The sequence below is a fragment of the Hemicordylus capensis genome, chromosome 1 (genome assembly GCF_027244095.1).
Source record: "Hemicordylus capensis ecotype Gifberg chromosome 1, rHemCap1.1.pri, whole genome shotgun sequence".
NCBI lineage: Eukaryota > Metazoa > Chordata > Lepidosauria > Squamata > Cordylidae > Hemicordylus > Hemicordylus capensis.
In genome coordinates, this window is record NC_069657.1 from 200,006,279 (window position 1) to 200,019,356 (window position 13,078).

The 13,078-nt window shown below is 43.4% G+C and overlaps 1 long non-coding RNA gene across 3 annotated transcripts in view; it reads left to right on the forward strand.

Annotated features, from left to right (window-relative positions):
* Positions 1-710: 710 nt before the first annotated feature.
* The window catches only part of LOC128332708 (uncharacterized), a 35,512-nt gene continuing 23,144 nt past the window's right edge, over positions 711-13,078 (forward strand). For 2 of the 3 annotated variants that reach the window (XR_008310725.1, XR_008310728.1), the window contains exon 1: positions 5,392-9,113. This is a non-coding gene — a long non-coding RNA (uncharacterized LOC128332708). Of the gene's footprint in view, positions 785-5,391 lie in introns of those variants that run through there. The other variant, XR_008310727.1, reaches the window with a different exon arrangement.

The following is a 13,078-nucleotide window of genomic DNA, read 5'->3' on the forward strand; positions in this document are numbered from 1 at the left end:
CCCTGGTCTTGGGTCCCAATCCAGCCCCTCTGCCTAGCACTGAGCCTTCCTTGCCAGCCCAGGCTTGAGCACAGACAAGCACATGCTTTGCAGACAATACTGAGCTTGCAGACAATACCAAGCAGGGGCATAAGTATAATAGGGCAAGGGGAGACAGTTGTCTGGGGGCCTACTGCCTTGGGGGGCCCCAGAGGCAAGTCACATGACTGACTCCCCCAGCTGCGCACCCGCCCAGGCTTCCTTCAGTTGTATTCATCCTCCGAAATTGATGTGAGTGTTAAGACCTGGAGCTACCAGAACAGCATGTCTTTCTCTAGTACCATTAAATGACTTGCTACACCCCTGATACCAAGAGTCTCCCTCAGTATAAAGTAGATCCCCATGTTCCTATTTGCACCACCATGACAGTTTTGCCTCAAGTTCCTCAGTGTCTTGTGCCAGGGATATAAATGAAAGAATAATTTTAAAAAATAAATAGATCTCTGCAGGAAATGGAATCATTTAAATGTAAGGAATGCAAGATACTACTAAAGCAGAAGAATATAGGGGCCTTAGGCTGCAAGCCTATGCACACCTACCTGGGGACAGGCCCCAATGAGTACAGAGGGACTCACTTCTAAAGAAACATGCTTAGAATTGTGATGTTAGAAAAGTTATTTAGTATGAGACCATCTAACTGAAACATACTTTTTTTGGCAGGATAAAAGGGCGGGGGGCTGGAATCTCACTGAGGAATATAAAATCCTGAAGGGAATAGAAGTGAGAAGCTACAAGACTATTTGAGGTAATGTCAAATAGAGAACAAAGGAACATAAACTAAAGCTCAGAAAGGGTCAGGCCCTCAAGGAATCTATGCAGAATTTCTTTAGACAGCAAGAAAGGTGAACATATAGGATAGAAGGCAAAGGACAGCAATAAGGGGAAAAAACAACTAAACAGTTATAAAGAGATTGGGCTCAAGTACATAACAGCACAAACCCCTTCCATGCTGCAATGGAGGCTAACCTGAAGGAAAGGACAGTTAGGCCAAGCTGGTCACTTTGCCATCTTGTGACCTGAGGACCGCCCCCCCCCCCCATTTTTGTTTCTAGTAGCAGGATGCATAAGCATAAATGTAAAAAGTGAAAACCAAAGGAGGCTCCATGTTCTGTTTTGACTGTTGCACAGGACTTAAATATCCCTAACTCATATTACCAACATGAGCTGTATAGAAAGAAAACCACACACCTTCTTACTGTAGCTAGGATCCACTAACATCCTACCCAGGCTACATAAAAATTTTGTTTGCTTGCTTTCTGACATTTGTCTAGACATTTTTTAGTCTAAACATCTTGCTTGGGTCTGTGTTTGTTCGTGAAAGTCATATTCATGTAACCACAAATCATGTAATCATTTCATTCCCATATGTTTCAGTGGGGGAATGACATCTACTTTTCTGTCTATAACGTCACCATTTTCAAGCCAATCAATGTGAAATTTGCAGGCACTCAGTGGCCCCTCCAAAGGATCATGTATGCCAAATATCAGACACATAGCCCTACAGGACATGGAGTAAGGCTGTGCTTGTGCGCCTTTCTAAACTGATGGTAAATAAATATTAAACCAATTTTTAAAAAAAAAACCAGGCACAGCAGATAGGGCCTCATATTTATTTATTTATTTATTTGCTTACTTACTTATTACATTTACCGTATAAACCACCCCATCCAAAGGCACTGGGCGGTGCAAAACAAGTTTAAAAAGACATAAAAACACACACTATTTAAGACACTGTGCTAAAAAACAATATAAAATCAATTCAAAAACCATTCAAAACCATTTAAAACTAATTAAAATACTTTTAAAAACAATTTAAAAACCTTGGAAGGCCAGGCCAAACAAATAAGTTTTTAAAGCTCTCTTAAAGGCCAACAGCAAGCCTATACTGCAGATATCTGCTGTGAGTGCATTCCATAGGCCAGGAGCAGCTACAGGAAAGGCCCGGTTCTGAGTCGCCACTAGACCTACCAATGGTAACTGAAGACAGACCTCTCCAGATGACCTCAATGAGCAATGGGAATCATACCAAAGAAGGTGCTCTCTAAGGTAGCCCAGACCCAAGCCGGTCAAGGCTTTAAAGGTAATAACCAGCACTTTGTATTTCTCCTGGAAACATATTGGCAGCCAGTGCAACTGTTTTAAAACAGGCATAATATCATCTCTCTGGGTTACCCCAGAGACCAGTCTGGCTGCAACATTTTGAACTAACTGAAGTTTCCGAACTACATACAAAGGCAGCTCCACGTAGAGCACATTGCAATAGTTGAGCCTGGAGCTTACCAGCTGCTACACCGCTGTTCTGAGATCATTCTCTTCAAGGAATGGACGCAGCTGTTGAATCAACCAAACTTGATAGAAAGCGCTCCTGGCCATAGCCTCCACCTGAGAAACCAGGATGAGGCATGGATGCAAGAGCACTCCCAAGTTGGAACCTGGACATTAGGGCTTTAGTGTAGGCTGTGTCCATATGTTATTTTTAATGTTCTTTTAAAATGTGTCCACATGTTCTTTTTAATGTTCTCTGAAGCAGCAAGGTAGGCAACTGGAGTGCAAGTAGAGAACTCAGATTGAATGTGACAAGACACAGCATAGAGCCCATTTGAAGGTTTATGCGGAGGCGGTGCGTGTGGCAAAAAACCCCATTCTGGTCTGCGTGCATTGCTTCTGCAGGTTCACATCCAGCAAAACTGTCCTGGGTTGTAAGGAGTTTGATTCAGGCTCCCTGCAATTCAAACCAATCCCCAGGGACTTTGTTCTGCTGCAATGCTTTTAATGGGTTCTTTGTGGACAAAATCTCTTGAATTTGGGTCAACTTGGACTCCACTGTTTCTGTAGAGTCTATTAAGGTGGTGTCCAGCAATCCCTCTTGCAATATTAGATGGGATCAGTTTCAGTCTGTGATGCCTGATGATGTGGACAAACTGCTTGGGGCAGTGCGGCCTACTACTTGTTCTCTGGATCCTTGCCTGACTTGGCTGCTTCTATCTAGCAGGGAAATTTCATTCATTCATTCATTCATTCATTGATCAAACTTCTATACCGCCCAAACTTTCATCTCGGGGTGGTTAACATAAAACAATTAAAACACATATAAAAAATTAAAACAATTCAACAATTTAAAATCAACCATAAAATTAAAACAGACAATTTTTAAAAGTTGGGAAAGCTTGAGTGAAAAGATGGGTTTCCAGAAGTTTTTTAAAAACTGTTGGAGATGGCCTAGTTAGTATCATGAACTCATCACTGAGGGAGGGTAGGATGCCTCCTTGTTTGAAGGAGGCAATGTTTAGACCACTTCTTAAGAAGCCTCCCTAGATGATCCCTCAGTGATGGATACTTATAGGCCAATCTCCCATGGTTGGGCAAGGTGATTGAGAGAGTGGTGGCTAACCAGCTCCAGGCAGTTTTGGAGGAAACCAATTATCTAGACCCATTTCAAACTGGCTTTAGAGTGGGCTATAGAGTTGAGTCTGCCTTGGTTGGCCTGATGGATGACCTTTACTGGGGAATCCACCGAGGGGTGTGACTCTCTTGGTTCTTTTGGATCTCATGGCGGCGTTCGATACTATCGACCATGATATCCTTCTGGATCGCCTGGGGGAATTGGGGATAGGAGGCACTGCTTTGCCGTGGTTCTGCTCCTATCTCTCAGGCAGATTCCAGATGGTGGAACTTGGTGACAGTTCCTCTTCAAAATGGGAGCTATTATATGGAGTCCCTCAGGGCTCCATTCTGTCACCAATGCTTTTTAACATTTACATGAAACTGCTGGGTGAGGTCATCAGGAGATTTGGTGCAAGGTGTTATCAGTATGCTGATAACAGGTACGCAGAAGGAGTACAATGGAGAGGCATCCAGGCAGGTAGACTTAAACTTCAGGCTCCAAAGACAGATTTGGGCAGAGTGGAAGAGGAATAAGCTGGACTGATGCCTTAGGCTAGGGGTTCCCAACCTTGGGTCCCCAGATGTTGTTGGACCAAGACTCCCATCATCCCCAGCCACAGTGACAAAAGGCAATGGGGAATGTCTCCTAAAAACCCTAACTCTGGATTCTGTTTCTCAGTCATATTAGAGTGTGACAGAATGGATTTGATAGATCAGAGTTCCCAGCCTGGAGTCGAAGGCCATTGTGACTGGTAATGATGGGAGCTGTAGTCCCAGCATCCTCTGGGGACACAAAATTGGGAACCCCTAACTGAGGCTGGGTTAGGAAATAGAAAGGAAGCATTCCTAGATCTCAGGAATGACAAACTTTGCGGTGTGCAGCTGCTTTCTCCCATGACTCAGGGCTGAGGCAGAAGGTAGCCTTCTTGAACTAACAGAAAACTACAAACAATTGCATGAGAATGTGTGACAAAAGGCGAGATTGAAATGATATGTCTGCGGTTCCCAGGCCCCTGCACTTTTCATTTCTTCTCTAGGCCAGCACACACTTCTTCTAGTCTCTCTTCCTTCTCCTCCACCCACCCTGTCCTCCAAGGGACAAGGAGGAGCCAGGTTCCTTGGCCTCTTTCATTCTCCAGCAGGTTGTAGTGAGTCTCTTGAGAGAGAGCTGTTAGTCAACTGAATCAAGAGAAAATCAGAAACTGAGCTTGGGACATTTTGAGAGGTGGGGGAGAAGGAGAGGGAGAGAATACTGATAAGATTTTCTTTAACGCAGAAGTTAGGGGTCGCATTTACTCACCACCAGGTAAAAATTCCACTGGATGCTTGATTTCTGAGACAAAAATAGTGTTCAATGAGATGGTCAATCTTCAGTTATTGGAGCATATTACCATGGGCCTAGAAATAGTCTGCAGTCATTAATGGGAGGTTGCAGAGTTGAAAAGGAAGTGGAAACTGAAGAAAAGTCCCGTTCAAGGATTTTGTACAGAATCTTTGTCTCTTGACAACTGTTGTGTAGATAAGGTGGCTTATTCTTAGCTCTGATCCCAGGGTCAGTGAATTCAATGACATGGTTATGATTACAATTTCGGATCAGACCCTTAAAGAATGGCATGAGTCCTCTCTCTCTCTCTCTCTCTCCCTCCTTAGGTTGCAAGATTAGCAGGAGGCACTCTGAATAGTTTACTTGACCTTGTTAAGAGGCTCAGCTGTGTTTTGCTATGCAGGACTTGCCAGTCTTCCCTGGTGACACGGGATAGAACTTGGTTGGAGGAAGGGAGGTGGAACCTTTTGCAGAAGCAGAAGTGTGTGACCTTTCCTTCTCGCATCTCCCTCTGCTCATGCCTACCCACTCGGCAGCTATGCCTTGTCACACAGAGGCACAAAAGCAGGACTAGCTATTGGCAGATGCCGGAATGTTACAACAGCAGCGTTTGAGTTCCACTCGGAACCTAGGGGGTGGGGGGAGCCAATATCACTAGGTCACAAGCATCCTTTGCAGTTCTTATACAAATAAAAACAAATGCTGGTAAAGATATACTGCAAATCAGACAGTTCAGACAAGGAATCGCATCCTAAGCAAACACACACAAAATCCTATTCAAACCCACTGGGCTTGTTTCTGAGTAAAAGTGCATACAAAATGGGATGCCAGAGAGATTTCATGATCTGAACATTACTGAAAATGGCGAATACTAAAGCCCTATTCACATGTTATGTTCAATACTCATACAAGTGTACAGTGTACACATATACTGAACTGTACACAGGTATAGCTTTTCACACATTATGTGGAATAGAGGAGCAGTACACTTCCTATATGTACCATGCATTTGCGGGGGTCTGTACCCAGGTCTTTAACATCAACACAGATACAGTCATTCACACAAAAACACGTACATGTATACAAACATCTGTACACTCATGCAACATAATGCCTGAATAGATTAGAGCTGTACTCTAAATGTGTGTCATGAATACCTAGACAATACTGCTGTTTGATATACGCCAGTCTAGTTCCTCCAGCAGCTAGCAGTGTAGTACCAGAGTGGAGCCACCTACATCAAGAGTTTAAAATTCTGGATGCAAAAGGTATTTTATTCAACTCCATGTCTTTGAATTGAGTGAGGCTAAAATCCAAAGCATACTTAACCAAGGCATAAGCCAGCCCCATTGAACTCAAAGGCATTTACTTCTGAGTAAACATGCTTAGGATGGTGCTGGAAGGAATTTTAAAAATAATTTTACCAACTATGTCCTCTTAATTGGGATTTGTATCTATGAAGAGTGAAGGATTAAGTCCTAGGGCAGAAATAAGATGCTAGACATTTTTTATTTTCAACTTTGTCCTCAAATTTTAAGATTTGATTACTGGCTATTGGGCACATTACCTTTTCAAGGCGATCTTTTAAACTTCAAATTCTCCCATCCCCATCTCTATACTGTGTATCCAAGGAAGATTAAACCTTTTTTGTGTTTAGCACAATCATGATCTGAGAGAAGGCAGCTCTGCAGCATTGTTCTCAGAAGGAAAGTTCATAATTTCTTCACTTCTTCATTGCGAGCAGTCCTTGACAGTTTAGGATGGAACTTCCTTGGATCTCTCTGTCTCTAGCACATTAACCCTGGCCTTCCAGGGTTTTTGAACTGCAAAGGTTTGGCCTGATTTTCCAGGGTTTTAAAAACTGTTTTAAATGTTTTAATAATGGTTTTATGTTGTTTTTACTGTTTTTGTTTTTATTTTAACAGATTTTAGTTTTATTTTAATGTAAACTGCCCTGAGCCATTTTTGGAAGGGCGGTGTAGAACTCAAATAAAATAAAATAAATGAGTGATAACATTTTGTCTAACCTTTCCATGTCATTTTCTTCTCTTAGTTTTGAAGAGGGATTTCTCTCTTCTGCTTTCAGCTTCTAATTTGTGATCAGTGGCTTACATAATGCACAACAGTAAATCAGCTTAGTAACTTTGCATGCACGCAAGTTACACAAATGCAGTTTCACAGGAGTAAGCGCTGTAATAATGGGCTTTCTCTCATATAACATCATTTGCACAAATCTTGCATTTGCGCAACATGTGTGCATGCAAAGTTACTAGGCTGACTACCATTGCACAGTATATCAGTCACTCATTTTATCTGGTGAGAGCCTATCTTAGTTTTTCACATTTCACTATTGCCAGCTGTGCATAATTCTAATTTATAACATTCTCGCTTACTTCCAAGTTTGGTTTCTTTTTCTAGGGAACTACGTATATGAAGTAGAAAAGGTGTGGATATATTTATATGGACCAGCCTGGAAGAAAATCATTGCTACTGTGTTAAAGCTACATGTAGGCTAGAAGCCCAGGAGAGGAGAGGAAGAGCTCATCTGCTTCCCATTCAGTGCTGCCTGGGATGAGAGACTGTGTGTGTGTGCTGTTGGCTTCTTCTGCTGTTACCTGCCTGCTCTTTGTTTCCCCTGTTGGTCTGTGGCCTGTTGCCTCTGTGGAACATCTGTGGGGAGTGTGTGCAGGACTGGGGCCAAGGGTGAGTGACTCATGTTACGGCCAGTGTGGCCAAAGTTAATGGACTGGATCCAGAATTTGGTACAGAACTCAGTTCTATTTCCAATAGCAGTGTTCAGCTCAGAGAAACACTGATGCAAGGCCTCACTCAGCTCTGAGTGAAATGTTTAACTCCTAGGAGACAAGATGGAAGCTAATCCCTTACTTCCTCTGACAGAATGCTTACCATGTTGATGTCACCTATATTGTTTTGCCTTAGTCAAATGCATTGATTAACTAGCCTCAAACATGTACCCTTTTGCTGTTACTTTGAACATTCTTTTTTATAATTACACTCTAGGTAGATGTACACAAGAAGTAATTTAATTGCTGTCTCACACATATAGCTTAGCCTCTTCCTTCTCAAACAACCCCTTTTGACTTTTTAACACTCTTTGGAACAAGAGGCACCAGGAGCCTGCCTCTTAGGCAAAGACAGACCAACAACCTTTTAACGTGGTAATTCTCTTTATTTAGCAGGGGGAGAGTAACTGGCCCTCCAGCACAGGATCTCCAATGACTGTTGTTGGTGTCTATCTTATGTTTCTTTTTAGACTGTGAGCCCTTTGGGGACGGGGAGCCATCTTATTTATCTTATTTATTTATTTATTATCCCTCTGTGTAAACCGCCCTGAGCCATTTTTGGAAGGGCGGTATAGAAATTGAACAAACAAACAAACAAATAACTTAAGAAATGCAGATGTTTGAACAACAAAAGGAGCAAACTGCTTCTTGACAACAAAAAGACAGTATGCAGAGGATGCTGCTCTGAACTGGTCTAACAAAGAAACAATTTTGTCATGAGAAGGAAGCTTTATGATAAGAGTGACTGACACTTTTGAGATCCAGGACTGAAAGTACTATCTTGAAAGAACTCCTAGTGCAGATCTATAGGATCCAGCTGCTTTAAAAAGGGGTCTCTGGACATGGCAAATAAGCAAGCTTTGTCTAACCAGCAGATCTTTGCTCAACAGCAATCCCAGAGTACACTGTTCAAGCTGCGGGGCTAGAGCAGGAATTCTTTCCATGGACAGGACCCATTGCACCCAGATCCTACATGGTCATCATCTCCAAGAACCAATTCAGTTTGTTTATGATGTGACTTTGCCTCTTTCCCTCTGAGCATATACAGAGTGTGAAACCAGGTGTAGCTCACAACACTCAGCAGTTCCAACCATCTGCTCAGCTCTGGGGCTTTTATAGGAACGCTGCCTGTAGCAGTCGCCCCTTTGGGGGAGCCACTTTGGAGGATAGCAAGGGCCAGGCTGTCTGGCTCAGGATTCTTCATGCGTGTGTAAAAGGTAGGCGGGTATTTTTAATTTGGCTTCTGTTTTAAATCCTGGGTAAGTTTAGTTTTAATGTGCCTGGGTCTGTCTAGAGATGGGGAGACAGGGAGTGTATCCACTGATTATGGGGCAGCTGTTCCAGTGGTGGTGGGAATAGAAGAAGTAATGTTGGCAAGTCAGCAGGCCGTTACAGGGGAAGAGAAATCAGAAACTTAATCATTGTTTCTCTTTCTGTCAGTCCTGCCAGCTCTTTGACCTTGAGGAGCAGAGCCAACCACCTTGCTCCTTTGCAATGCCAGGTCAGTCCAGAATAAACCTGAAATCATCCATGGCCTGATTCTGGATGAAGGGGCCAATCTGGTATGTATTACAGAGACTTGGTTGAGGGAGGCCGATGGCCCAGGATGGGCCCAGCTTCTCCCTCCAGGATCCTCTGTTGAGGAGCAGGTGAGGGGACGTGAGCAAGGAGGTGGAATGGCTGTGGTCTATAAGAACAACATCTATCTCGCCAGGATCCCTGTCCAAGTGTCTGACCTTATTGAATGTATGTAATTAAGTTTGGGGACCAGGGATAGACTGGGACTTCTATTAGTGTACCAATCACCCCACTGCCCAACAGAGTCCTTAACTGAGCTGACAGACCTGTTCTCTGGCTTGGCGTTGGAATCTCTCAGGCTTGTGGTGGTAGAGGACTTCAATGTTGACTTTGGGACCAATTTGTCTGGGGTGGCTCAGAAGTTCATAGCAGCCATGACAACTATGGGCCTATCTCAAGTGGTCTCAGGACGACACACATTTATTTATTTATCATATTTCTATACCACCTGATATGTACATCTCTAGGCAGTGTACAAAATTTAAAATATTTAAAAGTTACAGATTAAAATACATGACAATAAAAACAATAGAATAAAATAGATATTAAAACAATTTTTTTAAATTATTAAATTTAATTCTAATTAAAAGCCTGCAAAAACAGGAGAGTCTTGAGGTTCATCCTGAAAACAAACAGAGAAAGCTCTTATTATTACAGGCGGCAGGGTATATGACAAAGGAGGTGCTCTCTTAAATCATGGACCTAAGCCATGACACATTGCTGATCACACGCTTGATCTGGTCTTTCACTCTGAACAGAGTGCAGTTCCATGGGTGGGGACCCTTGTGATTCCCCCATTGTCATGGATGGACCACCATCTAGTTAAGGTTGGACTCACGATCACATCCCACCTCCACAGGGGCGAAGGGCCCATCAGGATGATCCGTCCAAGAAGGTTATTGGATCTAATAGGATTCCAAGAAGCCTTGGAGGGATTTAGTGTTGGCTTTGCCAGTGACCCTGTAGACACCCTGGTGGAGATTTGGAACAACCAACTCACCAGGGCAGTGGATACAATCACTCCTAAGCGTCCTCTCCAACCCGCTTCGAAACTGGCCCCTTTGTATACAAAAGAACTACAGCAGCTGAAACAGTGAGGTAGACTACTAGAGCACAAGTGGGAAAAGACTCGACTCAAATCTGACAGATTATTACACAAAGTGCATTTGAAAATCTATGCTCAGGTGATACATGTGGCTAAGACACGATTCTTTCCTCCCACATCACTCCCACAAGTCCACGTCAAGAGGAGTTGTTCAGGGTTGTGAGGGGGCTAGTGCGTGCCCCTTCCCCCTTGAATCAGTAATTGGAACCAACAATTACTCACTGAGATGTTTTAAATGAGTTTTTTGTGGACAAAATCTCTCATATTTGAGCCGACCTAGATTCAAACCACACACTGTTACACTGGTCTGATGCCGATGTGTCCAGCAGCTCCTCTTATGCAATGACCCTGGATCAGTCTCAGTTTGTGACTCCTGAGGATGTGGACAAGTTGCTTGGAATGGTGTGGCCTACCATCTGCCCTCTTGATCCTTGCCCGACATGGCTTATACTATCTGGCAGGAAGGCTGTTGTAGTAGAGGGCTTGGTAGAGATTATAAATGCTTCTCTGAGGGAGGGCAGGATGCCTCCTTGTCTCAAGGTGGCAATCATTAGAATGCTTCTTAAGAAACCTGCCTTGGATCCCTCAGAGTTAAGCAACTACAGGCCGATCTTCAACCTTTAATGGTTGGGCAAGGTGATTGAGAGGGTGGTGGCATCCCAGCTCCAGGAGGTAATGGAGGAAACTGATTATCTGGACCCATTTCAAACTGGCTTTCAGGCGGGCTATGGGGTGGAGACTGCCTTGGTCAGCCTAATGGATGATCTCCAATTGGGAATTGACAGAAGGAGTGTGACTTTGATATTAGAGATCTCTTTTGGATCTCTCGGCGGCCTTAGATACTATTGACCATAATATCCTTCTGGAAAGTCTGAGGGAATTGGGGGTGGGAGGCACTGCTTTACGGTGGTTCCACTCCTATCCCACGGGAAGATTCTAGATGGTGTCTCTTAGAGACTGTTGTTCTTCAAAATCTGAACTTTCATATGATGCACCCTCTCCCTGGTGTCTCAGGTTGAGACAGTGGCCAGAAGTGCTTTCTGTCAGCTTCGCTGATATGCCAGCTGTGTTCATTTCTTGAGATGAATGACCTCAGAACAGTGGTACATATGTTGGTAACCTCCAGGCTGGAGTACTACAATGTGCTCTATGTGGGACTGCATACTATGTATGTAGTCTGGAAACTGCAGCTGGTACTGAACAAACGTGTTGGCCAGGTTAGTGTCTCAGTCATCTAGGAGAGACCATATTACTCCGGTGTTCAAAGGGCTACAGTGGCTGTTGATATGTTTCTGGGCAAAATACAAGGTGCTGGTTATAACCTATGAAGCAGGGGTATAGCAAGTTTCCCTGGGACCAGGGGACAAAGTGTAGCCTGGGGGCCTCCATCGCACACGCAAAGTGCACATGTGCAGTCTGCTTAGCTTGCAGCTCGCCCAAGCAAGCAAGAGAAGAGGCCAACTTGTGAGGGCAAGGGGGGACTGACCTTAGGGGCCCCTCAGACCCTGTGGGCCAGGGGAGATTTGTCCCCCCTTGTCCAATGGACCCTTCGCCTATGGTATGAAGCCTTAAATAGCTTATGCCCTGGGTATTTAAGAGAACGCTTTCTTTACCATGAGCCCCATTGCTAGTTAAGATCATCTGGAGAGGTTTGTCGGTGGTTGCCACCAGGTTGTCTGGCAGCTACTCTGGGACGGGACTTCTCCATTGCTGCCCCTGGGTTTTAGAATGCACTCCCTGTTGAAATAAGAGCCTCCCCATCTCTGGCAACCTTTTAAAAGGCACTGGAGACATATTTATTCACCCTGGCTTTTAATTAGATTTACAGTTTTAATACATTTAATGTTGGGTTTTAAATTACTTTAATGTTAATGATTTTAATGTTTAAATCATTTTAATTGTAAACTGTCCAGAGATGCAGGTTTGGGGTGGTATAAAAATATGTTAAATAAATAAACAAATAATACATAAATAAAACAATAATGTGCCCCATAAGAGGGCAGACACCTTCTCTCCCCTGCTCATCCTTTTTTTCTCATGCTAACTTCCTTTACAGTCCCCACAAGCTCTTCAGCATTGGCTGTAACTGAAAGCCAGAAAGAATTACTTCCGTTTAAATAGGGTTTACACAGGCAAGCTGCATGTATTGGGGGGGGGGCGTGGAACCTACAGCCAGGGCCTGAGGAGAGTGAGTCTGTACCAGAAATTGCAAAGAATTAGGTTAAAGGATTCCAGCTATCAATCCAATGTGGATTTCAACTATGACTAGGAATGACTGAAACTACAACCTCCCCTCTCAAATAATGAATACATAAAATAAAAACATGAAATGATGATGAACTGCATGTAATGTAGATATTATCGATCAGTTATTAGCTGTCCAATATTGTAAGATGTTAAATATCAACCACTGACAGTTATCAACTATCAGAAGTCAAATGCCATCGGCTGTCAAATATAAACTGCTCTCAGCTGCCAAATAACTATTAGATATCAAATACCACAGAGGGTCAAAGGTCAAATACAGTCATTTCAAATATTGAATGCTAAATATCAAATACTGGCAAAAGTCAGCTTAATGCTGAATATCAGAAAATCAACAGATCTTTGACCTCAGGGAAGACAAGATAAGAATGTGCCTCAGAGCAGTATCAGAAGATATGGCTGGTTCCATTAATGGTGTAAACAGGTTCTAAGAGTTCAACTGGACTTCCTCCCTAGTAAGTGTGCTCTGGACTGCAGCTTTAGCGTTTTAATGCCCTGATCAAGAGGTACACCTGTGTCCAGGCATGCCCATAAGTCTCATACACATGTGGCGCATTTCCACCTGCTGTTCCTGTTAGG